Here is a 23820-nt window from a genome sequence, read left to right as displayed (position 1 = left end):
AAATTTAGTAAAACGAGCAACATTAGAAAGTGTTTTGACTGGCGGCAATTAAAGTTTCGAAGATTGATAAGTGCGGAAGCTATTTCCAATAATGAGCAAAAACAGATCATTAAAAAGCAGAAGACTTATTTTTATACATCAGAATAGCTACATTAATAACGAAGTATGAAGTAATAAGGCAACAAAATTTTCAAGTCGCAAAATGAACCTCGGATATCAATGGCAAAAACCTGAACTTACCCGACGTTTAGGAAAAAATACCAACTAAAAACCGACACATTGAAAAGTGCATTTTTTTAGCTGTTGGAAACGCAACGATTTTTTCAGTCCCCAAGTCGATCCTTAGATCTTAGAAGCCGGCAAAACTGGAAATGCACTTTGCAAAGCTCAAATGTTTTACCCCATGGCGCAACGTTTTAAAGTGAAACATTTTCTCTCGAATTTGGAGTTTAAAACTGTAATTTTTACCAAAATTTTTGTTGTGAAAACTTAAACTTCACTTTAAAATGTTGATCAAACGGCTTTCGGCTACACGTTCTTCGTCAGAAACTTTCGAAGACTCACGAAAGTCTAAACAGGCTTTCAAATAGGCCTCATATATTTCTTCTTGAAAATATACGTGTTCTATTTCCTTGATGAGTTTGTTGACGAAAACTGTGGTTTGGTAAAATAACAACATTTTCATATCACAGTTGATAAATGTTTCAATGTGCATTCACACTCGGACGCCACCAAGCTGAAAAGCGGTGGCTTTTATCAGCTTTTCAAGCTCAGTTATTACTTTCCCAAATAAATTCCACGCTGCAAAGCTCATTATACAAAAACAATGCCATGCCATAGAGAGTTCAGTTGAATTTTCGACCAGATGTTAGGCCAAAAGCGACTCATTTCAAAATTCCGAGGAATAAATGAATTTTATCGACTCGCTAACAGAATTACGGCGATCTGAACGTGAAAAATGCTTAAGCTTCGTCGGTGGAAGCATTGACCTTTTAATTTTCTTTGAAAAATCTTAGTAAGCAATCAGTGACTGCGACAAATGGGGCAAGAGCGATACCAACTATACGTTTCGGCTTTTTCTATTGAAATGGTTAAGGGAAGTTTGTAAATAAATTATTGTGCGGTTGCAAACTGATTATGAATTCGGAATTGGTATCCCAACATAGAAGCTGAGATAAATTTTCCGTTGGTTGCTTTCGGACATTTTTTATATTGTCAGATTTGCTGATTTTCTATTTTTTGCATTGTTACCATGTTTTTCTTCAATTTTCAATCTCTTCAAACGGTTAGTCTCCTTATCATTAAAGTGCTTTAAGAACCATTAACATGCTTTCTTTATGAATGTGTGAACAAATAAATACTTTTTATTTTTAATGTCGTAATATGTTTGTCATACATAGATTAAAAATACATAGACCTAAAAACTAAATTGGAATGCAATTTGAAGATACTCTGCAAGTGGCACCCAAAATTGATAAAAATATATCCAGAACCCCACCAAAAAACACTTACTGGGTAATTTTCTGTATAAAAATTAATGCTTGATGCAATTTCAGTCAAGCTTGTAAAGTCTCGAGAGCTATTTTCAAAATCTGTTAACACTTGGCACATTAGTGGATTTAATTGCTTGGTACCGCCCCTGTTCCAGAGGAAAAGCGCATATTAATTCCTGCATATAATTTACCTTGTGACACCGAACGATTTGTTAAGCTCTTTCCCCAGAAGCTTAACTACTATCTAATTATAAACTGTCTTTACACACCTTTGTTTTGGGGATTTCCGTCGTTTTTTCGCTGCTTTTCGTCGGTTCTTTTGAAATTCCTGCTGGATGGCCGGTTCAGATTGGTAGGTGAATTTTCGCAATTAAATGCGCAGTGCAAGTTGCACCTTCTGGGGTGCAATTTTTCAAGCACTTTGGCATGCGTATATTTTCTTAATCAGATGGAAGTGAGGAAAATCCGCAGTAAAATCAGGACAGGTTTTCAGGCAACAAAATAATTAACAACCCTTCTTGCGACGTTCGTCGTCGAGGGAGACGTAAAATCCAGACGACGGCGCCACTTCGAACAATATGACGTTGATTAAAGATCGTTTTCATGCCTCATAAAAAGCGGGTTTTGTAATGTGACAGCCCTCTTATTAGCGGTTTTATCGATACAAGTTGGCTAATTTTAATTTGGTGCCTGAATTAACTTAGTTGGGTCGTTCCCACCCCAAACGTCTACCTAATTAACGTTGAAAGTATGTCGTTAAAGATGTGATTTGGTGATTTTTTGCCCTTCAAAGTGCCTCTAAACTTGTGTGAAAAGTTATTGTGTTACTGTTTAGTATTAAACCAATAAGAAACCAGAGGGCAGTAGAACCAACTACTAATCTGTGGTGAAACCAAGGGTTCGACGATGGTTGGAATTAGATCAACTAAAAATGGGCAAACTATTCAAAATAATACGAACAATTTTTGAAAACTACCACGTTCTGGGTGTTCAATTCTCAACTTGCAAGTTTTTGTTAACTAACTACAATAAGCCAAATGGACCTCAAACTACTCCATTCCATTCTATTGTGCATCTATTTTTTTTCTCTTTTTGAATAACTTTTCACAAATTGCTTCTGAACGTAATCAGGTATAGCAAGTTTGTTATTTATTTATTATAATGCTTGTTCTTTTGGATTCAATATATTAAATAAATCCAAAATATCAATGCAAAAGACTCTATCAATGAAGACGAGAATAAAGACAATCAGAAAGAAGATTTCATTTAATAAAAACTATGCTTTCAAGGAACCCCCCTGACCCTAAACTAAGTTAAAATGAACTTATACTAACTCAAATTAACCGAATAAATGAATAATGTTAAAACAATGAAGACAATCAAATTAGCAACGCAAAAGGCGGTATGAATGAAGAAAAGACTAAAGAAAATCAGAGTGAACAGTTCAGTTTCAAAAAAATAATGTTTTGAAGAAACCCAAGTAACTCAAAAATAAGTTAAATTGAACTGAAACTAATTAAAATTAAACCGAATAAATGAATTAAGTCGAAATAATGTAAAAAAAGTATCAAGGCAAAAGACGGTATCAATGAACAAGAGAATCAAGGAAGTAACAGAGAAAAATTAATTTATTAATAGAAAATTATTTCAAGCAACCTAACTAGGGATGGGAGAAAAACATTGATGTTTCGCAAACATCGATGTAATTGGTTCGATGTTCGATATTTTTGCCATCGTTGTTGGAAATTTGGGACATCGATAAAACATCGATGTTAGATCCTGAAATGAAAACATCGAACATTTGATGTTGATACTAGATAGAAACATTTTCTCCGAAATCTTTTATAGTGCCGATACAAACGATATCGCGGCATAGCGGCCCATTTCCAGCTGCACCCGAAAAAACGACCGAAAAATGTGGCAACTATAAGTTTAATAAATTTAGTCGATTATTTAATGTCATAGTAGTGGTAAAATAAAATTATTGAAGTTTAAGTTAATCAATTTGAAATTTGTATGCAACGGTAAACTATCAGAACATTTCTGCCTTCGATGTTTCCCTAATATCGATATTACCTTTCGATGCCAATATCGATGGCTACTATCGGTGTTATACGATCGGGACATCGATCCCTAAACCTAACTGAGGCGAAACCAAGCGAAAAGGAACTGAAACGAATTCAAAGTAACCGAATGAATGAATAGTCAAAATAATGTAACTAAAACAGATAGAAAAGATAGAAGAAACTCAGATAGAAAATATGAGTTTAAAAAAAATGCTTTGAAGGAATCCAACTGACCCGAAACTAAGCTAAAACGAACTGAAACCAATTGAAATTAGCTCCGAATTTTTTAAAGCAAATATTTAATGATGTTTTTTTGTTCGTTTTCAAGTAATTATTTGCAAAATGCTTTAAGCGTGATATCCATAAAAAACGTAATCAAAACAATTGCAAGTTAGTTAAAATAACGTCATTTTTTTTCATGATTTCGTTAATAGAACTGTGAAAATGAACGGCAATTAAGAAAAACAAAGGAAATTATTTGTTTACTTTATTCTTTAAAGTTTTAAAATTTATTGTACCTACTTTTTTCTTTTCATTTCACTCTCCCATTTGTATCACTTTTCTCTATTGTCTGTCTCTATCATCTATTTCGAAGTTTGACAATATTAATAGAAAATAAGTTAAAACGTGACACAAAACATGGAAAATAAATCTGGCTTCTTAAAGATTGTCAATATTGATTGCACTTTTCTTTTCAATTATTCACTTTCTCTTCTATGTTGTTTTTTTATATTTTATCTTTTGTTTGCCTGTATTATCTATTACACAGTTACGCAAAATAATTGAAGATATGTAATATGACATAACGCGTTCGAAATAAAGCTGGATTTTTTGTCAGACCGATCCGATCGCAAAATCAAGTTCAGTGGACGGTCGGAAAACTCAAACTAATAGAAAATTAAGCCAAATTCAACTCAATCCAACTCAAACTAAACCAACTTTAGAATGAAGATTTCTTGTCTTTAAAATTGTTTTGAGAGTCATGCAGGAAAAGGTAAAGAAATGGAAAACATGCAAAATTTCAACAGAAAGTGTATTGACGAAAAAAAGAACGAAAACATTTGGCAGGACATTTTCGTTTGTAGGTTAACAGCAACGTTAATTTCAACTTGATAAAATGAATTGCAATAATTTGAATTAAGCCAATCGACTCCTTTCTTCTTGTGTCGAAAGGCTCTATAAGTTCTACGATCTCTCACTTTAACTTCTGTACTCACCTACATTTATATTAATTTTTACTATGCAATAATTCGTTTTATGGCTTGATATTCGGCTTAAAACTACGTTAAAGATCATCAAACGAAAGGTGTTCATGTAACTGTATCTGTTGGGGGCGCTTTTTATAATTAAAAAAGAATATTTAACATCTTGCTTATTAATATTATATAGTTAAATACTTTACTTTCTCTATTTAAGTGTATTTATTTTGGTAATTAGGAATGTTTATCTTTTGGGCAGCTCTTGCGAGGAGGAAGGAACTGGCAACCAAACGGGAAAATGTTGTTTAAAATCGTGTAAAAACCGTTTGCCAAAATTCATAAATAATATTCGATATCTATTAGAGCAACCTAAATATTGAGATTAATATATTAAACTTGGTGTTTACCGCGGCGTCGACTCGCTTCCATCTTTTAATAAACCGTCGAAAACTTTATGGGACATCGCCTTTGCGCAGGCTAAATTATTGTTAACTAAACAAACCAATTTATTATTTGAAATTATTACAATAAATATATGGAGGATAAATATTTAAGAAAAAATGGCGAAATTTATTTTCAGAAAGCGCGGTTTTGATCGTAGATGCTTCGAACATGTGATGGCTTTATTGGAGCTCTAATTATTATTTACTAGTTTTATTCATTGTACCATTGTACAGTGTGTTTCATGGCATCTTCTTAGAGACTGTTTTATTTTATGTTGATGCTTCTTTTTTATATTGGGTAAACTATCGCTAGGTTTTACTATAAAGTTGAGTAGATGCCACTCGGGAAATCAATCGAAGCAAAATATTTACACTAGAACCACTAACATAAATCATTTAAAATCCATTAAAACGAATCGGCTTATCCAGAGAAGTTTTGGCCACAACTAATAAAATCGCATTGAACGCACGTTGATTGATATCCAAATTGAAGTCGGGCAATAAACATGACCAGAACATAAACAAATCATCTTTTACGCAAAACAAATTAACTGGAAGTTAACTGCCTCATTTGACTGGCAATTAAAAATAAATTAGACCGGCCTGGATGAGCTGTTTACTGATGTTTGTTTGATTGTCTACGACATAAATAATAATTCGAGCCTGCTCATCTGCTTTGGCTCCTGTTTGTTGTTTTATGTGCCCACATCAAAATACACTCCACATCAATGCGGACTTATCCGGTCCCGGTATGCAATACGTAAAAAAATGCATTGCAATACGCATCCTTGTTGTTGTTTTTTTTCTCAATTTTGTCCGGGAAGTTTGAACGTTGTAACGAGAATAGTGGAAATCGTTGGAAAACGAGCACCACCATTTCTAGCAGTTTTAACTGCAAACATGGAGAAAACCCTTGCAGCGTTTTCAAATTCATTAGCAAACATGTTGAAAGTTCCAAGACAGAGAAAAGCAAATTGGCTTCTCACTGATTCTGGGTGAACTTTTCTTGAGCATTTTAGAGTTTTGTACATTCAGCGCTTCAGGGCGATAAAATCGACTTTCTAGTTTCATCTTGGAAAAATTAGGATTTCGGATTTAACTTTTTCGTATATGAGCCCATTCAAACCTGTATTAGGTGTATTTCGATATTTGGCAAAAAATTGGCGGCTTAGACAGATTTGTGTTCAACTGATTATTGCATATATTGGCAGCAAGTTTAATTATTAGTCCGTGCTTCCAGTACATTAAGATACTTTAAATGGAAAGTTGAGGAATTTTCATGTTGAGAGAAAATGCATTTTTTATGTGACCAAAATCAGAAATTTACTACGAAGTTTTTAGAGGTTTCTTCCGTGTTCCTCTATGAACGTTTTCAATTTCTGTTTAAATTTATAAATGAGGCGGAAAATGAGTGAACTTTCTGAAAATGACAACTTTTTATATGAGCATCAACAGCGCTAAAAACATTGGATCTGCACGACGAATTGATGCGAATTAAATAGCATAACAGACCGAAGCACACACTAAAGAAAATGAACCAAACAACCGATGGAAACACATGGTTTGAACACATTGGTTGAAAGAGGAAAATATGGAGAAACGGAATGAACAGTAAAGTAAAATATGCTTGTGTATAAAAAGTCTTGTGAAATTTATGGTTTTAACTCCCTTCAATAAATCTTTAATTAGGCATTTCTGAAAACTGAAAAAACGTTCTTCTTAAGCCTTTAAAATTGGAAAATGTTTGCCCTTAAATATGAATGGAAATGTAATAATGGAAAATTTACAAAATGCAAAGGAGTACCATGGTGTTTTCTTTATCTGGAATCGTCGTTTTCGAGATGTTAAGGGTTGGCATCTTGATGCCTGAGAATGGAGGAAAGTATTGAGTGTTTTAGAACTTGCAACGACTGTTGGGTGAACATTTTTATGTGTTAAAAGCTAACCAAATTTAAAAAATGTTGACCAAAATTTGGTGGTTTGAATACCACTTTTCTTATGGGTCCTTATTGACCCTCTCTTGCTCCGAATTAGTTCAGATTTATTAGTTTTGGACACTTTTGGTTTATTCTATGCTATGAAGACGGCGGACGTTTCATAAAAAATCACATTTTTCTATCGCGAGCGTCATTTTTGTGATTTTAGAGCACAAATTGGAGGTATAGACGCGATGCAGTCCGATGATGTTTTATTTTCGAAACTCTTTAATATGGTTTAGGCGATTTAGGTTGTTCTGCATTTTTCGAAAACTGTTTGGCCGTAGAAAATGTGGTCCGTCCTGAGAATTTTTTTTCTGACCATTATCTATTCCATTTTTTGACGTAGGCTACTTCATATGTACAGATCTATTTCGGTTTTGTGCTTCCTTCATTCACGCCAAACCTGATGTGAGTTAAAAAAAAACAAATAGACGACCCTAAATAAATCCATTGGGTTCGAATTTAAATCGAAAAAGCACCACCGGTTTGCTTATTGTTCATTTTGGTGGAAAAGTGAATACCAACGTTTCTGTTTAGGCCACATCCGGGCATCCAAGAGCGCAAATTTTAAATTTTCCATCGTTCTTAGATTTGTAGACCTGTATTTTGTTTCAAAACAAAATTCTGGGCCTTTTCTGGAAAACCTTTAAATTGATAGTTATCGAAAAACCGTCAGTAGCTGTTTAACTATTCACTCTAAAGAAAAAGTACCTACTCTTTGTCCATCAATCTGAGCCCATTCATCTACTGATTGTCGTACATTTTCCGTATCTTTCCAAATTTAAAAAAATTGTCTTGTTTTCGTATGGGGTTTTGTCATTTTGTCCCTGTTTACGTTTTATTGTATCAGTTTTTCTGTTCATTTGATTATGTGTTTCCTTTTCGCAAATCCTTTACGAATAAAACTGCCATCCAAAAAATTTGCAATTAGCAAAACATTGTCGAGATTTTGGGTTCACTAATTCAAAATCCAGAATAGACCACTTTTATCCACATTTTTTTTTATTTTCGAATGTATTTATTTTACATGTGGTGTTTAACATCGTTTTCATAAAATTCTTTTTATTACTTGTTTTTCGCTTTCTCAGCGTTTTGATGCCTGTTTGGAACTAAGACTCCATTTATTTGTTGGAAATCTCCAATGCAGCAAGCGAATGCAATTTGAATAATGCTTAGCATATTTCACTGGCCTTTACCCTTATCGATATTAGTCTGATCCAATAAGTAGGCCCATTTACAAGCTGTAAAACGTTAAAGCAACGTTTCCTTCTTAGATAAGTTTTACGAGTGAAATAGCCAAATTATGCGGACCATAAAGCTTAAGAGCTTTAAACTTTTCCAACCTAATTGCCATTAAAGATCAATTTGGTAGGGAATGGTTTTGGCTTGTCTACACCAATAAAAGTTTTCGAGAATTTCGAATAAATCTACATGGTCTTGTATATGTTTTGCTTGTCGAAGTTACAAAGAATATTACCCAAAAGCTCATTTGTGATAAGTAAGAATTGAAACATGGTATTTGATTTTATTAATCAGCCTTTAAAGTTTCGTTATTTCTGGCCGAACGTTTTACATAAAAATACAGATTGCTTCATGTATTTTCTAAGTTCTAACGAACCTTATTTCTGTGTGGATTTTTAGTTGAAAAAGTTTTTTGTGAATAGGGAGAAATTATGTATGTTACATTTATGTTTTCTGGGACGTTTGCGTGATCTTTCAATGGTATTTTCGTACAACATTTTGAAGTTTTAGTCCCTGCCAACAAACTGAACTAAATAATAAGACTTCGTTAAGCTTCGTTCATTGTTTAAAAGGTTTGGCTTTTTACAAGACGGCAAATTCATTTCGTTCAGGTTCAGAATGAACGTTTATACCCTTTTATAGTTGTAATGCGGTGCAAATGTTAAAATCTACTGAAACTGGAAGAAAGCGAAGATATTTTGGATTCCTCCCAATATTTTGTCATTTTACATGCTTACATCCTCAGTACCGCCAGTTGGATTCGGTACATCGTCAAAAGGAAGCGAAAAATGGAATTTAAATCCTATGTTGTTTAAAACAGCCGAAGCTTGAAGCAACATAGAAAAGAGAACATTGTTAGAGCGAACTTCAAGAGCGAAAAGCGTTGGTGTAAGAAGTCCATTTCTCATTCTTAAGGGGATCATACCAGATTAGGTCCATTCAGAGCTTCACTTTCTGCTGGAAATCGGCTTATCTGGATTAGGAAAAGTCCTGTTCGGCAAGCAGACGCTGCCGATCCCATATTGGCCAGATTCCAACCGGAAAATGTCGATTTCGGCAGCGAATGCCATTCATCCCAGAAATGAACTAATATTTGGCGGGATTGGGGGAATTTTTCCCATTCTGTTGACTAAGATTCAATTAGGGCGAGTCGGCTGGTCCGTGATTAGCCAATGATGTTTATCAAAAAAAGCACGGTTCTTGTAGCTTTTCCTTTGGCTTGTTAAGCTTTTTTAAGTAGATTTCATTTAATCCTCGCCCGAGGCTCAAAACCCATCCTGTCATGGTGGCGCGACATCAGGCAACGAAGATAACATCAAACGAAGAGATAAGTTGCCAGTCGACAGTGACAGAGTGAGCATAACATTGGAATTGAGATAAATTAGTGGGCGCTAGCTTGGAATGTTTAAGTGCCGCTGGTTTATCAACACTTTGAAATCCGATTAGCGGAATCAACTGAAGTTCTTGAAAGTAGTTGCAAATGGACAATTACCGCATGGGGAACAAGAAATAGCCCCCTTATTTCTACTCAAAACAAATATCCCCATAAACCTCAAATGGGCAGCCATAAAGCAAACGGTGGGCTCCCCCTCGCGACCGATGGCATCAAGATAAATAGGACGTCGTAAATAAGGATCCTCTTTCAAAATTTTACACCTTTACCTTTGCCGAAATATATATCCCGGCCAGGTGAAACTGTATATGAGAATAAAGACGAGGGACCCCAACTTTCCTTCGTAAAATATAAAATGTTTTGACGGCCGCGACAAGATACGATGCCTGGTTTCGTGTGATAGTATCGCGTTCAGCTCGGTGTAAATTAGAAAGACCGAAAACATTTTAAAATTCAAAAGCCTGCAGGAAAAAATGTTCAATTAGTACCTACACATAAAACGCACAACTTTTGCCAGAACCGACAGCGCTTTCAGTAAAGATTCACTTGGACACTAAAGACACTTGAATACATATAATGGGCAGTAATTGAGATACCACACTTTAAATAGTTGCATAATTCCAATATCTAATTATTCCAACTTCGGCTCTCGATGGAGACAATGAGTTTTCGAAAAAAGCTACGTGGGAGAAGAGAATAATGCAACGTAGTGGTCTTATTAATAATTCAAGTTGTTCGATTAAATTAAACATAACTGGAATGTTTACATAGGAGGTAGGTCAGGTAAATAAAAGCGGTTCCGAATAGAAAAAGGAGACAGTGCTTGTTAGCAGGACTGGATTCAGACACACTTGATAAATTTTAAGCCAAATGAAAACAAATTCAKTAAAAAAAGCTGCATTAAAGCGTTCAGTTGATGAAGGTCTGAAGGATCAAACTCGAAACATTTTCARCAAAAGTTCGAGCAATTAAAAAATATGCAAAACAGTCCAATTGAAAATCGATCAAACTATGAAATAGTCAGATAAACAAAGGGTGAAAACATGAAGGATGTAATAATGGAATAATGGCATGAAGGAATAATGGCGATTAAGCATTAAAAAAACGGCTAAAATCAAGCTACCAAAAAATAAAATAAGGATTTAATCATTTGGAGCAATTTTTCTCATAAATTGTTTGCCACATTTAATTTGGCTTTTTCCCCGTTTTATCTAAGTTTATTAGCTATTGCTCATTAGTTCATTTTCTTCAGTGTCTTGTTTAACATTTTCGTATTTGGTTTTGGCCACAATCTGACAACAGACTCTAGTGTTACATTTTTTAGCCGGCTGGAATGTTCAAATGCTCTTTTCGCAATATTTTTTTGAGAACCATTTTTTTCTTGTGCCCTTCTTTCATCTGGTTTGTTTCATCATTCCGAATTTGAAGATATCTGAAGGCTTACGGCATATTTTCATAATTTGTTCCGGAACTTGAATTATATTTGAATGAAGTCCTTGAGAACTCTTTCTTTTTTGTTCGTCTTTTATTAATTATTTCTGCAAATCGGCAAGAAATCATTAGTAATGAAGATCTGCTCAGCTTCAGAGACACAATGCTCAATGTTGTTTTTAACGACAGTAAACTCTGTTACGGCACACGGATACAAGAAAGGAACAAATAAAAATTTAAATAACATAATATACAAAAGTAACTACAAATCGCTTATGCCATCAGGAAAACGACCTGAACGAAATTTTAATAATTGAATGCAAAAAGGAAGCAGAAAATGAATGTAAAACGCAGCCATCAGAAAGCAAACATTGAAAAAGAACGAATGTATTTATTTAAATTATTGTTTAATGTAGCAAAAATATTATATTTTGTCAGTAAACTGTGGCTTCTTAATAGACCAAACTGCTGTCTTCACCTWYYGSTTKAKTTAAATYTTMCYKWTCMAAAATATGTYTRAWMAMWTTAGYKKTRTYTTTTTTATCYTKAYKWTSGCYWGAGTTYWWWMCKYTTCATTGTCTAMMAARWAGAGTTTTGCAATCTTTTTTGTTTTTCTACTGCAATTTRTAGAATCTTCAGRAAAAAGATCTGATGAAAAGCGACAAGAWTGTTAAAGAAAATTTTTGCAGAACCWTTAAAATTTTTGMATTGTTTKTAAGAGCYGAATTACGTGCGAATAAAATAAAAACAGATGTAACATGATGARCACACAATAAATWAAATGAACCTAAATGCAAAKAAAGCTTAAAATAAATSAAAAAAATTGACAAAAGTAGTTGCAAWCTTTGAAATGGCTAGTRCYATACTAAATATGAATCTTTGAAAAACATGTATAAACATGTACAAAATGGGTTCTTMGCAAGATAAAATACATAAAAGTTAAAGRARAAGTTTGGTRTCGTGARAAAAGTASGAATGTTTCATAGAAATCAAGTCTTKCTTARSYTGTARMMTGAAAWCWGYWARCTTGTAAAAAATCATACAGAARGTAAATATTGCACTGTAGAGAAATGTGAAGTTGAGGAATTAAAAACTGTRTAAAACAATCAACTGAAAWTARTTAAAACTATGAAATAGTCAATATAAACAAAGGATGAACCCCAATGAAACTAATGACGATTAAACATTTAAAGGAACTAAAACTGCTAAAATAAAGTTTTCGACAAATTAATTAARGRTTGAATCATTTGGCGCAGTTTTTATTCTCATAATTAATTTAACKTTTTKTGCATTTTGTTCAAGTTTATTTGCTATTGTCCATTATGTTATTTKATTCAGTGTTTCGTACGTTTGTATTTMGTTTCAGTTTTGGCCAAAAATGGCAACRGCCCTTAATGCTTCATATTTTCCTGTTTTTTTTAAGCCGACTCGAATATTCAAAGGAACATCTCGCAATATTTCTTTGAGAACAGTTTTTCTTTTGTCTATTTTCAACTTAAAAACTTATCAATAAAGTTTTTTTGAGTACTTTTGGTTTTCCATTCTTTTTTTAATAATTATTTTYGCAAATCGGCAACAACTCATTCAAAAKAAACTTCAAATCSATCATRTCRTCAAGAAAACRACTTGAACAAAATTTTTATAATTGGATGCAATAAGGAAGCACATCATGGACGTAAAGGCAGCCATAATTATTATTTAATTTTGCAAAAAAAACGTACATTTTGTYAGTAAATTTTGGATTGTTAATAGACTAAACTACTGTCTTCACCTACTGMTGTAATTAAATCTTACCGAGCAAAAACATATTTGATCGCTTTAGCTTTCTTTTTTTTGGTCTTTACTTTCGCTTGAATTTTMTCCTTTTTTATTGTCTAAAAAATGGCAAAATTTTAGTGTCCCTAATGATGGCCAAGTTTGTTCAAAACGCCACTAGCATGTGAGATTTGCAATATTTTTTTGTTTTTTTACTGCAATTTGTAGAATCTTCAGGAAAAAGATCTGATGAAAAGCGATAAGAATTGTATGCTCAATTTTTTGCAGAACCATTAAATTCTTAGCACCGCTTGTTAGCGCCGAATTACGTGCGAAGAAAATCAAAACAGATGCAATGAAGAAACAACAACTAAAATGAACGCAAAAAAGCTTAAAATAAATGGGCAAACGGACAAAAGCAGTTGCAAACTTTGAAATAGACAGTGCTATATTAAATACAAATCTTTCACGAACCCAATATAAAGTGAATGTCAAAGAAAACCATGCAAAAATTTAAATTTAAAGGAAAAGTTTGGTATCGTATAAAAATAATGATAAGTAATAATCTTTCAAGAAAATGATGTCTTTGATCAGTAAAGATGGATCGGAATGATGTAGCCTGAAAACGGAAGAAATCTAATGTGAAGAAAATATACATAACAGATAACTAACAGTAAAAATATCAAAATAATAATAAATGAAAGTAACAGACAAACATAAAGATCGAAGAAAATCAGCGATATAAAATCCAAAATTAAAAAAATACATACCCCGAAGTAGACGACAAAAGTATTATTGAGAAACGTGAAAGAAAACTAATCGAGAGTGAGTTACTCTGCCAGTAAATTTTGAGTGTAACATCTGAATCATTTAAATTTTCGTTTCTTGCTTTGTTTGGATTTTATATCGTTTGGATAATTTTTTTTTCAATAAAACGAAGATGAAAATTATCAAAATTTTCATTCAAATACGAACCTTTGATTGGTTCTTGGACAGCATTTATTTTCTGTGCTTGTTGAAGATGGTCACGGTTTCAAATTCAACTTGAATCAGTCCCTGTTTTGCCAATGCTGACTTTGGAAAGCTTGCACAAAGCGCTGGATCATCTGCATAATTATTGAAAAGGCCCGTACCAGCTTAAGGAGGTACCGAAAATCTCTTTGTGGGTTCCGCGTTGATGAACACACAAAAGTAACGCGCCTGCCACATTTGACAGGTTCTTAAGAAACGCCTTTCAATTTAAAATTACCACGTCACTTTGTCGTTTTCGATTCGGTAATTGTTCCCTCAGTGTAAACAATTTGTTGGTTCGCTTGGGAATTAATTGACCCAAAAAAATGACTTTGCTTGTAAAATGGTTGATAATAATAGGGTGATAAACGAAAATATTTCAGTGTGTTTGAAAATTGATAAAAATTCCACATACGCCCACTTTTTTCTATAAAAAGCCGTGTTTTCATCAGTGGATTTTTATGCGGAAACCATTAGATAATGGATTCGCTAGTGCGAATTTATCTATTTATCCGGCCGGTTATTTCAACTTTCGATTGCCTGAAATCAGGACCAGGAAAATTGATATCGCTTTTAGCCAATGAGACGTTTGCAATATTTCAAGCCTTGGTAAAGGCTAAAGGTGACTTTTGAAGCAAAAAACGCCACAAGTGAGCGCAAATGCCATCAGTAATATTAGACAGTCTAATCAATAAGAGACATCGAAAAACATTCCTAATGCCAATGCACCACCAGCTGACAATTTAATATTCTAAGACGTTTCTTCATCAATCTTTGTCTCGTTTTTAAAGCTCCAACACTCTCGGTTCGGGCTGTCCCGTCGTTTCAACTACGTCCGCGGATTCTCGTCTTCGGATGGATGATGGCCATCATGCGATTTTGTCAGGTGTTTCTCGATTTGCTTTTCCCGACGAACTAGTTTTTGTTTTTTTTTTCTTTTTTCTGTGTTTAATGCATGGCCTAACTAATATTCAGTAAACGTTAACAACTTTGAAGTTCACTTCAAACTTCAACTCCATTTGACTCAAGAAATACTAAATGACGATTTTCCCTCATACCAGTGCGCTGTTTGCTATTTTGTTGTCCTTAATATTCGTGAGACAATTTTTGTTATAATACTGGTTTTGTTTTGAGATTAAAGTTATTTTTGGTCATTTTCAGAACCGCTAAGCTGCCATCTTTGGAAGAATCGTAATTGTGGTAAGTTGATTTGAAAAAATGTCGCTTTTGTGTTCTTGCCAACAATCTTGTTAAGACGTTTTTCCTGCTTTTCTTAACTACTAACGATTCTTGTTGCAAAAGTCTGGACGATTGCATGCTTTTACTAGTCAAACAAACCACTTGAATTAAATTCCCGCTCAGACCGAGTGTGAAAATGCGCGTAGTTTTTTTCATTTACATTTCACTCAGTTACTCTGTATTTCGCAAGTGTAATCGATTTTTTCAATATCAACAAGCTGAATTATTGATTTGATTTTGGACCTCAAAAAACGTTTAATTGGAGCTTGGAATTTCTCCTATTCTATGAGGGTTTTCGTCTAATTATCCTTGAAGAAGCCAGCCATTCTGCTGGCAAAACGTCTTAGAGAAAAGTGGTCTCATTATCTTTACTATGTCGTTTGTTTAGATGGTTTTTTTCATTTTAGTTCTAAAGAATTAATGCTTTTCGTGAACATTTTATTGGAACTAAGCGTTAATTTTAAAACTTATTTAAGCTGCTGCTAAAGAATTTGCAATTAAGATTAAATTATTTTTTCCAGTTTAAGGTTTTATAACACTTCTAGTTGATTCACTCGTGTGTTTGGTGTTTACATAAGCATTTAGCATTTGGAATTAATGCTTAACTGACGTAGATAGTAAACTCACTTAAATTGCAAAAAAACTACGTTGTCAGACAAACCACATAAACGAAGGAAGTAGAGGAAATTAGTACTAGAAATACAAAGATTCGAAGACTCCAAAGTAATCGTGGATCTCAAAGTATCTTGAAAGAAAACTCTTGAATGTCGATTAAAAACACGAAGCAAATGATTACTCAGTTTATTTACTTCAAAAGTGGGTTTACCCTCAAGTATCAGCTGTTAATGTAAATTTCTAAATTGAAGAATAAACTCTAACGAAATAAGCTTCAGAAGTTGATTCGTACATAGAAAACATTTGTAAGTTGATTTAGAAAAAAAACTCAGAGTAACGAAGAACTTCCGGAAAGGAGGAGCTTTTCATCTGTCGAGGTAAAAGCTTCAAGTTGATCGATGTAAATCTAGCTTCAAGATAGGAAAAAAATCTTCTTAACCTGTTTTAGAAGAGAACAGCAGCCGAGCAAGTGGCATGTAGGATAAAAGCCTTGAGACAAATGATTATATAGTTTCTTTGGTTTCAAGTTTAATCAGGCAAGGAAGAAAGGAACTTATCAGCCAAAAAGGTAAAACGCATTTAGAATAAATATAAAACACATGAACCACTTGAAGAACGACCCCGTCTTACTTTCAAAGGTCTGCTGAAATATAATAATTATTCAGGGGAATTCACTCAGAAAGCGCAAAGGTATGGCAAACTAAAAAAATGAGGACATTTGGGGCAATGATCATACAAAAATGTAGCAAGTATGACCTGTTTGAGTGAGTGAGTGATGAGGGTTCGAAGCTCCAACTTAGCCGTTGATGTTAAAGCGGCCACAAAATAAGTGAAAATGGGGAATGGGGAAACAAGAGTATGTTTGGTGTTCCAACTTCGTCTGGATGAGGGCTTTTATACAAAGAACATGAAGCAAGTAACTTAAAAAATATATCGATATATGCATCGCATATGCGATAGCCACATATGCGAAATCATGACGAAATCTTTCCAAAGAACGACCGTCCAAAGGTTCCATTTTACTTACCACAATAGATCGTGGTTCGTGTGAATTTGTACGAATTATTTCGGATCTAGCGAACGAATTAGCTCCTTTTTGTACGATTTCTAACGAAAGCAATTCGAGCGAAAGCCCATCCAAAGGACACCGATATACAGACTACACACAATTATATACACACGAACGGCCCACAGACTACACACTAACACTACCCAAAGGTCCGCGGGCGGCTGTGCGCGTGCGAGAGAGAACTGCGTCTTTATCTTTACCAGAAATGATGGTACCGTAACGTATTGCAATCGATTCACACCGTGAAAAATGTAATAAAACAGATTATTCTCCAAACCTCTTGTCTAGAGGTCACCCTAAAGATGCAAGAAAAAAGCTCACATACATTGGTGCTTGAACCTTTAAAGTATCCCAATTTCCCGCTCAGCAAAGAGTGACCAGGAGCAAATCCATTACAAGCCCTAAAGTGTTTAAATTGATAAAATAAAAAAGTTTCAACTGCTTTTCTTTCACACTTCTGTAAGACATTTGGAATGGCATTTTCATTAGATCCCATCACACTTTTTACTTCCATGGTATCACAATATACAGTACACAAGTTTACTGCATAGCAAAATTGAAAGATTTATATACTTCGTGATTTTACTAACTAGAGCCTAATGATTCCTTGCAATAAGTAAATCAGCCACTTCAATAAATCTTCTTTGACAATGGCTCATATTACACAGAACGAGTAGAGAGAGGTACTCGCTCTCCAATTTCATTTCGTATTCAATGCAAAATGGTATTCCATAAATCGTGTTTATGATTCTGGAACGTGGCCAATCTTATGCCCCATTATTCGCCTTCTTTTCCCTTGTTTGTGTTCTAAATAGACCCATAAATCTTCGGAGTGTCAGGTATGCCACCATGTAGAACCGGTAGGTAGGCCGAGCTGGTCCACCCAGTTATTAAATCAATTTGTTTTATAGTTTTGGAATCGTGCAGTAGGTTAAAGGCGGGTGTAATTTCGATCAGAGGGTTATAATTTCAGACATTTGTCGAACACCTGGGTATGGGTGGTTTGAGAGGTGCGGATAAGTCGCACTAATCGGTCCCAGACCAGAAGTTTTCCACTTAGGCACTCAGCGATTTTTTCCCCGGTTTCTTAATCCCAGCAGATGATTTGAATTAATATTCCAGCTATTAAGCTAAGCCTGAATGACACATGACAGGCTCCTAAACATCGTCTTAAGACCATGGTCTTGTTTTCTGTCTTTATCTTGCAACATCTTCTGCATCATTAAATGGTATAACGCGAGTTAATTACATCTGTCCGATAAGACAAGGTCTGATTCGACTCGGATTTTTGCATCTCATTAACGATGAGAATCTCGTTTGTAAAACTTTAATTGTTGAATAAGAAAACGCTGATCTTAGATACTTATTGGCAATTGCTGTCGATTTAAGTAATTTCCATATTACTCGCGTTAACTGGCTATGATTAATGCAGGGCCCACTGGTCTTGGACGCTAAAAGTTGTTTTAATTAATTGTTTTCAAACTAAAGTAGTCATTTAGCTTTAAAATGGTTAAATTGAAATTTGAGTTTAATTCGTCGTTACGGATTCTACGGGAGAATTGCATGATTATTCATCATTAAGATATCCGCTGGTTTAATAAGATTTATTCAGTTTCTTTGCTAGTTTTTTCGCTATTTCTAATTGGGATTATCACACAGTCTTTTTCCTATCTGCGTCTTTCTATAACCATACATTGGTCGCTAATTTTGGTAGCTTCTCGGTAATAAAGAAGTCAAGACATTTTCCTTTACGCTATGGTATTGAATAATTCATTTTCAAACAGTTTAAAGGTTTTTTCAATTCTCACTATACCAGAGTTTGTGTTTTAATTCTTCAGGAGCGCCTTTTTCGCGTTTGTTACCTTGCTGTTAAAATTTAGTTCGATTTGGAATCAGATTTTGCAACTGTAACAATATGTGATTTCCTGCTAATTTTTTCCTTCAGTTTCTAGTCGGGATAGAACGTTTTTGGTTCATACTTGCTCAAGTATTCTAGCGATCTTTTGTGCATTCGTTTTTCATTTATCCTTTAATGTTCAAGAAGGAAACATAATTCTATTGACTCGCAGAAAGAAAACAGTATTTCAAGTCTTCGTTAGTTCTGTGAATTTTAGACTTTGGTCTTCTTTTGTTGTGATATTTTTGCCTTTAATAACTTTCAACGTAAAAAAATATCATCTTTGGTTATCTTGGGGTTTCCTGTATGTATTAATGTTTTTCACTATTTCTGTTCTAATTGAGTGGCAGCTTTTTTCTTCCATTGTCGCTGTACGTCGAAGCTTTATTAGAGTTATAATAGTTTGCTCCAATCATAACAATTTTCTTATGTTCTTTTGCATAATTTATTAACTTACATTCTGCAATGCAACAATTTTTTTAAATATTTGGGCATGCTTTCATGCGATCTTCCTTGCATTCGTCTTTCAAGCACATTTACATATTTATTTTGATCTTGATTATCAAACTTCACTGCTTTTTCATGCTATTCAAAATTATTTATTCCCTCGGCAGCTTTATCGCGTTTCACTTTCGTTTGTCTTCACTTAAATAATCGCTAAACTTTTATTACATTAAACATCAGTTTTTGCAACGATAATAATTTGCGTTTCGTTTCCATTTTCGTTTGTTAATACCGGTTTTAATGTTATTTATTATTCTATTCCTGTTAATTTCTCAGCGAGTCTTTCTACACTTGTTTTCAAGCACTTTGATGTTTGAGAATTAAATGATGATCAATTGGCTTGAATAATCCAACATTTGACAATCTCCTTAAGTGTATTCAGGTTATTCTTTAGTCAATTTTATTTTCCTAAACTAAATATAAAACTATTACATTTTTACTTTTATCTCGTTTTTCAAATAACACTGCTTCTTGGCGCTGTTTGCAACAACACAAAACAATTTATCTGTATTTTGTAGACATTTTTATTTGTCTCAGTTTAATCTGTCTTTTTGCTTCAATCGTTTAGCATCTTCTTTTCCACGTTTGCCACCGTCCTGCTAAAATTTCCGTTAGTTTTCGGTTTTTGAAACGATAATAAATTGTGTGTTTCGTCTTAATGTTTCCCTTAGTTTCCATTCTGTGACATGGCACTGATTTTATTTATATTAGTGCAAAATTTCGAGCGATATTGTCTGAATTCGTTTTTCAAACATATCTGAATGTTCACGAAGGAAAAACACATCAAATAGTTTACACAATTCGACATTTGAAAACATCTCTACCTTTGCTGATGTAATTGTTTTTTAATCTTCTTCAGCTTTAGCCACTTTCATGTTTTTTTTTTATTTTTTTAGATCAGAGTAACATTTGCATTGTATAACTCTTTCGAGATATTTTTAGGTGAGGAAACGGAATTAGCATTTTCCCAGGGGATTTCTCAATTATAAAACTGCTAATCGGATTGAGAATTTAAAAGTTTTTCTTTTGAATTTAGTGGCTATTTATGTATTTATTTGTTTGGGATTTTCTCGAATCGTTTCGAAATTTTTGTCTTAATCGGAGCTCTGTTTCGTCTTTGGTTTGAATATTTATGACCATGAGTTATGAGTTTCCTTAACCAGGTTTTGATTAAAGTTTTTACTTGCGGCTTGACCTGTTTTGATTTCTGTTATAGTCAACTTTGAAGGAACAACAGACCGACTGGTTCGACGAATTAGAGAATTAAACTCATTTTTCCCAATTAAGCGATAAAAGCATATTGTGATTAAAACAATGCTGAACGTGAAACAAGCAATGAAGCCAAAACTAAAGCACAATGTTGTCTTGAAAATTAAATTTAAACGAGCACATTAATTGTCCGTATGTTTTAACAAGCTGAGGTTATTTTTTTAAATCCGAAGCACTCACTAGTTTTTCTTCAAGAAAAACCCTCCAAGTGAGCACTTCGGATTTTAGACAAAATGAGTTTTATTTTTGCCCTTGATGGAAACTAACGCTTTTCATAATTCATAGACATGCAGAAAAGTCGAAAAATAGAAATCCGAGTCGTTAATTAATTGATATTTTCGCTTGCAACTTTCAAAGGGTTATACATTTAAGGTAGAATTCGGGTTAAGAAAATTCAGACTTAAATGCGGCTTTGCTGTTCTTTTGGGCACTAGATTAAGTCCGAAAATATCGCTAAGGTGCATTATTAGTATTCGTGAAGAATGTGGCTTAAAGTCGTATTATCTGTGAATGGTTCCGAACTCAATTGAATGGTGCTTTAGGGTAGAAGAATGAGAAGTCCGACAGGCTTAAAATATCGAGAAAATGTAGAGAAAAATAAATTTTAATTCGGTTCAAGAAAATCTAAGAAGGTGTTTTAAAGAAGATAAGTGTGTAACTAGTATAAAAATAATTACAAATATTTTTTTACCCCAATATTTCGATTAAGCACAGAACATCGTTGTTGGCCCGAAGTACATCGCAAGAAGAATGAAAAATGAACGCGTTTGAAGTTAGAACTTGATAAAGCTTTAAAAAATCTTCATACTTTGAAAAATGGTCAATAAATTGAGAAAAAAACGATAAGAATAGGCATCAGGATCAGGAAATTTAAGCTAGAGTGAGTTTGAAGCAGCCAAACACTTATTGCTTTAACGATCGACTCCAATGGCATGTTGGGCTACTTAGTAGGAAAAAAATAGACCAACTGGCTTGAAGAACTAAATCAAGGAGAATCGGGACCTACTTTAAAGTGAAGCACCTTCCTCGGGCTCGTTTAGACTGAAAGTTTCTGATCAAAATTTTCTAGTTCAATTTTGGGTTAAGTTTGTGCGTGATTTCATTCTTCATTTGCTTTCCAAATTCAAATTTACAGCCATTTGGTGTTCGATCGAAAAGCTGTTGCATACGATAACGTATTATTGATTTCAGAAGCACTTTATACCTGTTTAAACATTGATAACCGAAATACTATTGGTCATTAAGGTATAAAAACGAATTTTTCAACCGTCACCAGCTGATGATTAATCGGCCATCAGTAGCGCCTCTCCTTATAACAATCTATTATCTGTGAAAATAATTGAACATTCAAAACAATGATCGATGATGACACTTTCTCGACGCAACAAATAACGACTGTATAAAGTTTCAATTGTCCGTCTCATTGAAAAAATTATGCCACCGCCTGGGCGCGTAACAGATGACAGTTTTTTTTTCGACAAGAACGATTATTAAGTGTAATTGATAGTCCACGGAGAAATTGGGTTTTGCTGTTTGGTGCGTTGAACTCAGCTTTGCTGCTACCTAACGGTAGCTCGATAAAAATGTGAAGGTTAAATTTAAGTAAATCGAAACAGGCAAAAACGCCCACAGAAATGCGATTATTTTCAAGGAAATTATCACTCATAATCTTCCAATGCATGTCTTCGTATCGGACAGTTACTGAGATAATTAATTGTATTAATTACGTTCGATTGCAATCGAAATCTTCACTTTTGCATATGCAATCAGGACTGAGCAAAAACTGCCTCGCTTGTCTGATCCGTCTCTATACATACAGTTAATTCCTGCAAGGTGAATTGAGAATATAAATTATTTTGTTGCTTTTATGCAACTTATAAGGTTTATTCAAATAGTTTCTTTGCTAATATCAAGTATGGTAACTGTCTGTGTATCGCACATTTTTATTTTATGATTAATGGGTTTAATTTATTTTATTAAGTTTTCTGTATTTTTCAGTTTCCCATTTTAAAAGTTAATTTCTGGTTGTGTTTGCCTATTGCATAAACTATCAGTTTTGCCTAAAACAACTAAATATATATTCGTTTTTGTTGGCCTTATTCTAGAAAAGTGTTTCATACCGATTTTAATTTTATGTTCTATTTGTTTGCGTATTTATGTTATTAAATTAATTTTTAATTAGAGTACCTCAGAAGTTATTTTGTATCTTTGAAGTTTAGTCATTAGGAAATTCACTCTTTACTTCTTCTGCTGATCTTCGAAAAATTTTAGAATTTACATTTTTCTCAACATCCAAGCTTTAGAGAATTTTATTGCGAATTTATCTCTGTTTAATTATTTGTTGTTATTAACCTTAATTTTCACTTAATTAGCGTAAATTAATTAGAGCAATTAATTCGGAGTCAATTAATCAAGTCGAGTTTATTACTTTTTTGAAAATATTGTAATTGTTATTCTAGTTAGGTACTTCATTTTTTCTTGGGCTGTTATTTTTTAAATTGAGTTTAGTCTTATTAAAAATGTTCTTCCTGTAGTTCTTCTGATAAATTAATGTCAGTTTTTGTTTTTCTTTTGTTGTAACTCAAGATTTTAATATCTGTGCTCGTAGATTTGTTCGTAAATCGGTTCCCAAATTTCTGTTTAAGAATGTTTGTAGAAAATGGTAGTTTTTGTTATATGCATCTTCAGTTCAATAAGATTTTAAATCACTCTGAAAGTGCCTAGGCCTAAATTACTTGTATAATGTGTTTTCCCGATCATATTTTGACATAATTTTTTATTACTACAAATTCGTATTTGAAAACGTTCCATTCATTCTATTTCAATAATTATCAGCTTTAATTATAACCGGAAAAATTCTGAAACGATTGTAATGTTGTTTATCTTATTCATACTTACAATTTTGAGTTTGTTCTGTTTCTGAATATATCGAGCTATGGATTTGGTGTTATACATTTTTGTCTTTTCTTTATCTGATCTTACTTTTCCTTAGTTGAGTACTACATATTTATTTGTGCACTTTGATTAAAATTGTTTCATGCATGTTTCGCGAGCAAAATTGTTATAGGTTATTAAAGACAAAATTCTTTTGTTAAAATTGAAGATTATTGGATTTATTTATTTTTAAAATTTGGCATGCTTTTTGTTGTATAAACAACATAATATTCGAGCAGCAATATTTTGTGCATAAAGTATTTTAATTCTTAGACGCGCAA

General features: G+C 33.5%; 1 long non-coding RNA gene across 2 annotated transcripts in view; it reads left to right on the top strand.

Moving 5' to 3' along the window:
* LOC109539928 overlaps positions 1 to 23820 on the top strand; it is a 59868-nt gene that overhangs the window by 23806 nt on the left and 12242 nt on the right. For both annotated transcript variants that reach the window (XR_007282293.1, XR_007282294.1), the window contains exon 2: positions 15174 to 15212. This is a non-coding gene — a long non-coding RNA (uncharacterized LOC109539928). The remainder of the gene's footprint in view (positions 1 to 15173; positions 15213 to 23820) is intronic.

The sequence above is a fragment of the Dendroctonus ponderosae genome, unplaced genomic scaffold (assembly GCF_020466585.1).
Source record: "Dendroctonus ponderosae isolate FM_Combo_2020 unplaced genomic scaffold, Dpon_F_20191213v2 Dpon_F_20191213_9, whole genome shotgun sequence".
Taxonomy (NCBI): Eukaryota; Metazoa; Arthropoda; class Insecta; order Coleoptera; family Curculionidae; genus Dendroctonus; species Dendroctonus ponderosae.
Note: the sequence above shows the minus strand (reverse complement) of the source record. Positions and strands in the feature narration are given on the sequence as shown.